General features: G+C 33.4%; 1 protein-coding gene and 2 long non-coding RNA genes across 4 annotated transcripts in view; 1 reads left to right on the top strand and 2 right to left on the bottom strand.

Moving 5' to 3' along the window:
• The window catches only part of LOC144562542 (uncharacterized), a 294211-nt gene that overhangs the window by 31724 nt on the left and 251436 nt on the right, over positions 1 to 11051 (bottom strand). The window lies entirely within an intron of this gene.
• LOC144563380 (uncharacterized) lies at positions 501 to 2734 on the bottom strand. 2 transcript variants are annotated; one of them, XR_013514336.1, is made up of 3 exons: positions 2420 to 2734; positions 1546 to 1902; positions 501 to 1433 (listed from the first exon to the last, which is right to left on the bottom strand). It is a non-coding gene; the product is annotated as an uncharacterized LOC144563380 (long non-coding RNA). The 2 variants fall into 2 exon arrangements; XR_013514337.1 differs by having other exon boundaries at positions 501 to 1428.
• On the top strand, positions 3905 to 6338 carry LOC144563473 (uncharacterized). The gene is made up of 3 exons (XR_013514365.1): positions 3905 to 4204; positions 4549 to 5229; positions 6090 to 6338. It is a non-coding gene; the product is annotated as an uncharacterized LOC144563473 (long non-coding RNA).

Below are 11051 nucleotides of genomic sequence, written 5' to 3'. Positions count from 1 at the left end.
GAAATACTACCATAGCAAATAGTCGCCTTGGAAATAGTCAAAAATTTAGTCATTTCCAACGGTTACCCTTGGAAATAGACTTTTTCCATGAGAAACCCTTGGAAATAGGACGCTTGGAAATAGTTTCACACTTGGCCCTGTTTGATTTATTTCCAAGAGAATCGTGTGGGGCCCACTTGATTTATTTTCAAGGGTAGCTGACTTGGGACCCACTAAATATTTCCAATGATGGTTAAGATGGGGCCCACTTGGTTATTTCCAAGGGTTAGCCTACCTGGGACCCACTAAGTTTTTCCAAGGATGATTAAGATGGGGCCCACTTGGTTATTTTCAAGGATAGCGAATGTGGGACCCACTGAGTATTTCCAAGAGCAACTAAATGGCATCATATAATCATGCCCTCATTCTACAATCCTCCCTGTACCAACCCAGTACCAACCCGTTTACATTCCCCAATTCTCATTCAATCAAATTAAAAAAATAAAAAACACATTGAAATATAGAGAAAAAAAACATAGAATTAACATTAATCAACATAGTATAATCATCATTTATCAAAATACCAAAAAATATTACAACAGAAGTGAAAAAGGAACTTCTATATATACACAAAATATGCCCTAATTTGGAACTAACAAAATAATATTCAGATCTGACTAAATTTGTAAAAATGTTTTTACAAGAACGATGCAGTCACTCTTCCTTTAATCTTGCTGTGTTGTCCTCACTGCTGTAAAAGTAAGAAAGTGAGTGAGTTTGTTTTAGAGAGTGGACTATTGTTGATTATTGGATATTTTAATATTTTAAACATTGTTTCAATACTGTACAAAAAAATACATGTATATAACACGGTCAAAACTTAAAACAATAAATGCTGGAATGGTGAAACAGTCAAGATTGACCGTCCGTCAGTAAATCAATTATACAGAAAATTCTAAAATGAATTTAGCCAAACTGCTTCATACCCAAATAAAGGACAACTTCGTGAGTGCACAGGAACAAACCTTACATTTTTCTGATTTTATACAAATTATTATGAATTTTCAAAGTTCAACACTTAAACACAAGTTCCAGCTCAAAAACAGCATGGGGTACCAAACTATTATGAAAGGAACTTAAATTTGACATAGTTCTGGGTCATTAAATGAATTGAAATTAATTGAGGGTGTAGTTCATGACTCCTTGAAACTTTAAGATACCAAGAACACTTCATTGAATCTGCAGTATGTTCTACACAAAAATGACAAGACAGCATGCTAGAAAACGTGAAAAACTGGTACCAGCTTAAGCTGGCACATAATCTGATCTGCACAAAAACACTAGTTCGACCCAGCTAGAAAATTTAGAAAAGAATGAAACTTAGCAGAGATGTAGATCATGACTTTCTTGAATTTCAGAGATCAAGAACACCCAATTCGGAGTTATGAGCTGTTCTGCACAAAATTCACAAATCAGCTTGTCAGGAAATAAAAAAAAAATAGCAAACAGTGGCTGGTTCAAAGAAGCAAAAGCTATAATAAAACAATTATATATCCAAACACATACCTTAAAATAAAGGTCAAGCCTCTTTACAACAAGCAACTTATAGAACAAAATAGCACCAAAATTTTCACTGAGTGCTATATACTTGAGTGCTAAATGCAACTCATAATTTTTTTGCATATACTTGAGTGCGAAATGCAAATATTTGAAATATTTGGTGCTGGTTGCAAACACGAGAAATTGTGCATGTACTTTGAAAATCAATTTATGAGGGAATGCCCCGACCCATCTAAAGAGGGAATGCCCCGACCCATCCCAAGCATTTTTGCCTCTTTCATCATGCATGAAAACTCTGAACCCTTATTTCTACGGGGAGATGGTGTCGGTGGCAGTGGCTTAGTGCTTTCATACCCGCTCAACCTGAAATACTCAAAGTCCAATGATTTGTCAGTACTCTTCTAGGCCATTTCATTAAAGAACATATGTTAGCCTTATAATTTGTAAGATATGACAGCTAGTTTTTAGTTTATATATCTTTAAAAGGATTCATATTTAGCAGATACTTAATTCGAAAAAAAAAATGTATGTAGCAAATTTACCAGTTAAAGCTGCGTATTTTCTAATGCAGAATAAGGATAAACCTCTCTGTTTCAAATAATTTCCCCCCTCTGTATAACTATGTTGTGCAAAAATTGTGATACTTAGAAGCCATATAACTATGCTGTGCATAAACCTAATGAGTATGAGCCTAGTGCAGTGACTTATAGTGTCTTTATACATAGCTTGTGGAAGAAAAATAAGGTTTCATGACCTAATGAGATTAATGTGATGACCTCCAACACTTTTCATAATTTACCGATAATTCAATTTAAGGCCTAATCGTTCGATTTCAAACAACACGGAGAAGGAGAAATAACTTAGAAAAAAGTCAATTTACCGAATAGGTTCCAACTTCAGCTCGACAAGGCTTCACGGTGCCAAGACGGTCTCGATTGGTCTCCTCCGCCTTGCTTCTGAGGCCGTTAACTGAGGACCCAATGAAACCCTAACTGGGTTTGAGTAGTTAATGGAGCAATGAGGGGACGGCATAGTGCAAAATCGCACAAGAAAGAGAGAGTGAGAGGGAAGGGAGACCGATCTAGGTTACTCTCTCGTGCTTGCTTTGTGGGCTACGGGGTAGATTTGAATTTGGGTGCGTCTTCTATTTGGGAGAAGTTGAAGAAGGCGGTTTCAAATTTCAATTTGTGTTGCTTGGATAGTACAGAGAGGAGAGATTTCGCCAAGTCCAGTAGAAATAGAAAGGAAAGATATTGTACTTACTGGGAGAATTCTTGTGCTCTAAGGTAGCATGATATTTCTGTTTAGATCAGAGTCGTCTCATCATCATTACGCACTAATATTAAAGAAGAATATGCATCGTCTGGCGTCGGATCTAAAGAGAAATACTATGTTACCTCAGAGAAATAAACTCCCTACCCACAAATTCTAAAATGAAGATATCAGAACCATTCATTATCTATCGAACGGCTCAGAGTTTGATATTTACTAATTAGCTAATGAATGTACAACAAATAATATAAAAAATATTTTAAAATTATTTACATCTTCTATGACCAAATTATGCTTATAATTTTCAATTTGATAAACTTTTGTTATTATTTGCCTCTTCAAATTTAACAAATATTTGCGGGCCGTTCATTTTCACGTGCATAATCGACGGTCGATCTGCAGTGAAATGATTCCAAATTTGTTTTGAAATGATCAAGAGAAAACATTGAACACAACCAACGTAAAAATTATGAAATTTGATTGTGTCTGAGCTTCGATCCAATGTGAAGTGTGTATGGCCCTTCGATCTTCCGATATTCCGTCGGCTTGATGGATAGGTAAATAAAAATAAAATTTCATCAAACTTTGATGTAGGAAAATAAATTCAGTGCTCTTTAATTTCAACGGTTCCGATCGACTAACAGACGACGTGTTTACGTGCGTCTTCATTAACTCATGATGCAAGAGTTTGTGAAACATAGAACATAAACTCTTGCATTGTGAGTTACGCACGTAAACACGTCGTCTGTTGGTCGATCGGAACCGTTGAAATTAAAGAGCACTGAATTTATTTTCTTGCAGCAAATTTTGATGAAATTTTATTTTTATTTACCTATCCATCAAGCCGACGGAATATCGAAAGATCGAAGGGCCATACACACTTCACATTGGAAATTAGAGAGGTCCGGATGGTTCTTTAGTTCGATGACTCGTTGACCATTCGATTCAAATTAAGATGCATGCGCTCTACTTCAATATCCGTGAGTGAATGATCAATTTTCATGCGCACATATCTTAATACAGATCGGACGGTGCAGCAGCTTATTGGACTTAAAAGCTCCGTTCTCTTTTTCCCTACCTTAGCGTCGGCATAAGTTGTGAACTTGTGATAGCTGTTTTCTACTTTTAGCAGCTTGTGCTTGCCCAAATTCTAGCGGGAGTCTTCCCGCTAATTTATTGCCAAAATCCCCTCTTACGTTGAAGTACCAAAAAAATCTATGTGTTGTCCGCTTCAATTTAAACCCTCTTCTCCTCAATATTTCCTCCTCTCAAATACTCTATAAGCGGGAAGAAAGCCGATCGTCGGAAACGCCAAAGCAAACCCAATCGTCGAAGGGCAAACCATACCCATTGGAGAAATTCTCAAGCAAACCGAGAACCTTCTAAGACACTGGTACATAGAATGGTCTAATATGTGCGGTAGAACCCTAAACCGTAATTAAGCATTATAGCATTAGAAATTAGAAATTGGTCTAATTCGGTTGCTTTATGCCATTCAACTCTTAATGAGCACCGATCTGCTCTTTTTGAGATTGGCTCATTAATTAACTCGTTTAATTGGGGATAAGCTGATGCCAGTCAATTCAATTCAAATGCATATTGTACAACACGTGTATAACCAATGTTAAACCAGTGAACACCATATGTTTGTTGAAATTCCCAACTGAAGCTCATATATATTTCAGGATTTTTGGTTGTACTTTGTCCCTGATGTCTTCATGTCCATTCTTTGAACAGGTCTGTCACGCAACACTAATGATCAATTCCTTAAGGAAGCATTCAACAACTTTGGAAATGTTACCGAAGTTAGTGAAACATTCATGAAAGTAATTCAATTCTAGATCGATTAGTGTTCGACGAAATGCCCTGTGAAGTGTGTCAATATCAAGGCCGTATCATGCACCTGTACAAGTGTTCGACGAAATGCCCGAACCAAAATACTAGAATTTCACAGCCCAATTATAGAATTTCTGATATATTACCTTTATGTAAATCATTTGTATAGCATGGTTAGTGTAGTCAAGCATGATACCATCTAAATAAGGATACAAGGTGTTTGTTATGTAAGAGCGCCTATGTTATGAAATTGTCATGCATGTTATGTAAGAGCACCTAGGTAAGCATGTTATGTAATTGTCATGCATATAAGGTGTTTGTTGAAATGCCCTGCACAAATTAGGTTATGAACCAACAGATTTGAGGGTTAATTGTAACACGAGGCTAAACAACAACAAAATTATTAGCAATCTAAAGATTATAATTGGTCTCCCTCAATTTTTTTTTCTTTTAAATTATAAAGTGGAAAATTATAATTGGTCTCCCTCAAATTTCAAGTTAAAGATTCATTTGCTTTGTGACATTGGAAAAGATAGGAGAAGGAAATCAATGGGATGGCCTTGAAGGCATCAAGTTTTCCAGGTTCATATTTTATATGATTTTGTAAAATATACCAAGTTTTACCATTTAGTTTTTTGCAAATGCTCCACTACATTTCTTTTGTTTCCTACTAGCACCAAAATGTCCATGGTTGCATTAATTGAAGCAAACCTCTATAAAGTATTATAGAACATGGCATCTGAATCTCCTCCATACTAGTCAGTCTGTTCCAATGTTAGCCCGTAACCTGTTTGTTGAAATGTTAAATAAATTGGAAGCACCTGATAGTTGTTTACATACTCAAAATTAGCAAGTGTGTGCTATTGATTGCTCAAGGTCCATTTTCAACTTAATTTGTATATTCTTCATCACAAATATTTGTAGTATACTTATAAAGACTTGTACACTTAATCTTACAATTACAGAAATATTATTTCTAATTTTTGTGTTAGTCTTCATATATGCAAGGGTAATTTAGGCAGTTAGGGCATATTTGTCAATTCCTCTGTAACAATTATCTTTTTTCGTTTTTGACATCTTTTATGTCAAATAAAATTCAAATGACAATTCATCATTGAACTCAATATTTAAATGTCTTTGAAGGATAATAGATCTGAAAATTCAGCATACTTATAATAAAAAAAATAAAAAAAAACAAAAATTTGTTCAAAACTTTTCATAATTATCTTTTGAGAATTGTCTTGCATAAATCTGATCATAACTAAACTAAATGTACATAATTGTGGTTCAATTTTCTATTTTTTAGTTAGCAACACATAGAGTTTAAAACTAATTAATTCTCTCTTATATTTGTTTTGACAGTTTCGCTCCTCTTATATTTATTTTTTTAGATTATTCATTTCATTTGATTAATTATTGCTTCTCTGATCCTCAAATATCAGATCTTGGAAAGGTTCTTCTCCATCCATATTGACTTTGGAAAGGTGCTTCTTGACATGATTACAAGTCATCTAGTTTAGGATATAAATTTGGTATTTTATAGCTGCTATTTATTTCATTTGCAAGTCTCATTAATGAAAACAAGCATTGGTGTAAAATGTTAGGTTGATAAGCAGCATATCCGAGCAATTTCTGTAGTTCACATGTGTTATATAAATAATTTTGTTGATTTGTTTATTTAGGATGTGTTATACTTGCTGTTGTGATTTGTTTTGATTTGTTTATTTAGACAATTCAAAGGGAGATATAAAATATATAGATATGTTTCTGTCTCCTGGATCTAAATATTTCCAACGGCTATCATTTGGAAATAATATAAACTGAATCAATAAAACATTTTCATGCGTATTTTCTCAAGTATTTCCAAGAGCTAACTCTTGGAAATAGTACGACCAACTATAAAATAATATAAACTGAATCAATAAACATTTTCATGGGCATTTTATCAAGTATTTCCATGAGCCTTCACAATAAAATAATATAAACAGACTATGAAAAACATTTCCAAGGGCATTTTCTCAAGTATTTCCATGAGCCGTCCATATAATATAATATTTGGTCTATTTTGGTGGGTGGCGGATCATGCCAAACTTTTTCCAAGAGTGTAAATGATACATTTCCATTGACAAACAAGAAGCATTTCCAAGCGCTACCTTTTCCAAGGGTTTACCTTTGGAAATTGTATGCTGTGTCAGATCTCTGACAGAAAAGCCCATTTTATTTCCATGAAGCCTTCATACTCTTGGAAATAGCTATTCAGACCCTTGCAAAAAGTGAGGATTCTAGTAGTGTGTGTGCTGTAGTCTTTTACAAAGCACATATATAATGTCACTGGAAGCCTAAGTCCAGAGGTCGTTAACATATTTTATTGAAATGATAATTCAAGGTGTTCTATTTCCAAAAGAAAAACACAAAAAAAGATATTCAAAAGTGTTCAATCAACCAATGCACAAAGAAACCTTCTTCTTTCAGAAATGTCCCTACATAAACAACAATTGCACAAAGAAAAACGCAAGCAGGTAAAAAGGAAGGCCCAGCCCAAAATATAGATTCGACCCTGTTCTAAATTTCTAATGCCTCAAATTGGAACGACCTGTAATCCAATATTTCGGAACTCTAAAAAATTGTATTAAAATAATCGGTCAACTCATCAAACCATGCAATGCAAGTATGCCACAGCATTTTGTCTAGAAAATTACGGAAAGGAGCAATCATTTAGAAATAACATGGCCGAGTAACAAGAAAGAACCCAAATTAGAATATCACCCTTTAATAATTTTATAATTAACACATCAATGCCAAGTCGAAGTAAAATTTTGAATTTGGACCTTAATTTATTCTCAATACAAAACATGTTTTAGGTGGAAAAGGAAAAATAAGATAACTATTTGGAGTTATTCTGAATGTTTTTTGGTACAATATTGATTAGAAAATATATATGACATATTTATTGGGAATGAAACATGCAGAGTGATGACCTCCTCCCTCTCCCCTTTTCCAGCTAAAATATAATCTTCATAATGCTCAATCTTCTGGATTTTTGCTTGAAAGGAAATCATGTGCTGCCCAATATGGCACACAACCAGCTCCCGTAGAACCGGTGTGTCATGTTCGCTAGTAGACCTTAACTCATCAATGTCTTTGAGAGGTCTCAATGGCACTCTATCCCGCACATTGCATGGGTAGAAAAGCTGGTATTGGAATTGAGGAAGATTATCTAGCTGTATAAATCCTAGAAGTGATAGTAGCGTAGTGAGTACAAGGAGTACTAGGGAGAGGATGCAAAGTATTCCAATGAGAAAGAAAGTAATTATGATTAGGTAGGCTTGGAGAAGTAAGCTAGAGTTAACGCGAATTGCATGGGTAGATAAAAAAAAGAGTGCTGTATTAAGTAGAAAACTGAAAAGATAAAAAAAACTAGTTTTTGCTTGGGGATTTTACTGGTAAGATAAAAAAAGTGAAAAGTACAGCAGTATATATCTGAATGTACAAAAGAGTGTTGTATTAAGTAGAGCAACGCAAACTGTTTGCATCTCTGATAAGGAAAGCTCGGAAAATCGCTAGACAAACGGCTCGTAGTAAACCACACACACCTTTCTTAATTTTTCTTTTCCTTCAACATGTGATAGTAAATTAACAGTAGAATTACAATGTAGATAATAAATATACTCATGCTAACTTAAATTTCAACAATTATATGTGTTTGTACATGTAAACAATTGGAAGTAGCATCTAGATGCAAATTAAAAAAAAAATTTGAATTTTTTTACCGGTTTATAGTATTCAACGAAATTGTCTACAGAGTTATGTGATCAGGTTTACATAATTCAAAACAATTGAAAGTAGCATTTAGATGCAAATTTAAAAAAATAAAATTTTGAAAAAAGTTAAAATTTGAATTTTTTACCAGTTTATAGGATTAAATGAAACTATCTACAAAGTTATGTGATAAGATTTATAGAATTCAAAATAATTGCAAGTAGCATCTAGAAGGAAATTTGAAACAAAAAATTTGAAAAAAATTGAATTTTTTTTACAAATATAATTTTATAGAATTTTAGAGTGGTCATAGTTAAAAATTTTAAAAAATTGTTAGAGATTTTTTAGAAGTGGTCTTGGTCAGAGATCTAAAAGTGGTTCCGGTCAAAGCAATTAAAGTTGTTAAAGTGGAGGTTATTGGGGACCATACAAAAATGAGAATTTTTTATGTTTATATGATTCATTGAATTGGTTTACAGAATTTAGTATTAAAGTTTACCAGCTTTGGTCCATTAGTTTACATGAACTTTTGGGAATTTTTGGGGGATTAGAGTCCGGGGACTATTAGCTGATTCCTATAATATGAGTGAGGTTAGGATGTGGTATGCTCATAAAAAAAGTTTGGTAAGCATAACTTAAAAAACTTTCGAATTTGTTTCAAGCAACAAATTCAAGATATTGAGCTACATCACGAGTGATGCGTGTACATATAAAATTTTAAAATTTTCAAGCTCATTTAATTCAAAGTCAAGCTATAAAAAAAATGAAGATGTATAAGTTATTTTAATGCATTGATTTTTTTTTATTATTTTTTACTGCTCGATTCCTTATAAAATAATTTGACATTTTAAAATTTTTAAGATCATTATTAAATCACGGCATGCTTCACTCAAAAACCATAACTTTCTATAGCAACTGTTTTATAACACCCTAAATTACAAGGCAACTGTTTTATAGCCATAAAAATCGAATACCAACTCTAGAATTTCATAAATAAAAAAAAATAAAACAGAAAAACAAAATTTTGAGATAACAATTACCCACGCATACATCACTCAAAAATCATAATTCTCTATACGAAATTCTAGTAGACTTGAAACTTTCATCATCTTAAAATTGAATAAAGCTTCAAATCCATATTTTATTTGTCCAAAAAGAACCACGTTTGACCTTCAAAATCGTGCCATCAATCACATCCACCATTGATCCCACTGCAAAATTTGATGAGTCAAGTTTAATTCCTTCACACAATAATCAACGGCTGCAATTAACCTCAACAGATTGCTATTTGATTGTATAGCCGTTGAACTTAATAATAACACATTTTGTTAATTATAAAACAATTGAAAACGAATTAAAATATAATGAAGAGGTCAAATGCATAAAACATATATAAACAAGTTTCAGAGTTGCTTGTGAGAAGTAATACTAATACGTACCTGGACATAAACTCCAATGGCATCGAGGTATGCCCCAGAGCGTCCATGGAAACCAATGATTTTATCGTCAAAAGCAGAGAGTTCGAAAGGAGTCCCTTCTTCCTTGCCGTATGGTCCGTAGCTTTCGCAAATGGTTATCAGTTGCAGTGACCTCACAGTAAATATGTCACCGAAGTAGCCAACATAGCCTCTCACAGACTTAATGTATTCGCCTTCCCAAAAATTAATCTACAAAACCATATAGAAAACTTTATGCACATAACTGTTGAAATTGACAGCAACCACTTCAGGAGCCCAGTAAAAATTATTATCGGAAAGCCCAAGCCCATTAATCAATTCTAATGTATTGAAGATATATAGCCGGTTATAATGCAAGTGTATTATCTGATAAAGTTCTATACTCTCGTAACATATCATAGTTAGAAAGACATGTACATATCATGTACTCTCTAGAGAAATCAACCGACATATATTAATAATGTTGGTAGAATAAATATGTAAAATCTAAAAACTTTAGTACTGAGATATTAATAATGTCGGTAAAATAAATATCTAAAATTTAGAAATTTTAGTACCGACATATATTAGTATAAATAGGATGAGCATCAAAGTGAGGCGTGACTAAGATTGAGAAAATATATCAAAGCCTTGTAAAATCTTGTATACTCCTTTATAAGAAATTAAAATCAAGTTATATAAACTCTCCTCCTATACTATTCACAATCCGAGTTACATTTACAACAATAACAGTTTGTTGGTAGCTTTTAATTTTTATAAACAGTTCGTTTGCTCTTTTGTATGTATCTGCAATACTAAAAAGAATAGAAAAAAATATATTTAAAAATTGTAAAATCGCTCCAGGAGAGGAGTTTATGTTTGGTGCAAGAATCTTGTACCTGCTTAGTCAGCTTTCCTGTTTCTCCGCCCCAGAGTGGTGTTTCTTTATAAGAGGAATCATGAAGTTTATAACGCACAGAAAGAGCATGAATAGTATCGTCATCATATTGAATCTTGACACCACAAATACTAGAAATGGCAGACACGTCATCCATATCTCTTGCTGAACCCCCACTGCCACCGCAAAGCACCGACTTACTTATTGTTGGTACCTTGACAGTAAATATAATTGACAGTAAAGGCTTACGAAGATGACAAAGAATAATTAGAAAAAAAGTTTCAGAGTAGTTTTGACAAACATAAATGTTG

Source organism: Carex rostrata, chromosome 12, assembly GCF_964058835.1.
Source record: "Carex rostrata chromosome 12, lpCarRost1.2, whole genome shotgun sequence".
Taxonomy (NCBI): domain Eukaryota; kingdom Viridiplantae; phylum Streptophyta; class Magnoliopsida; order Poales; family Cyperaceae; genus Carex; species Carex rostrata.
This window is presented reverse-complemented; position numbering and strand designations above follow the sequence as displayed.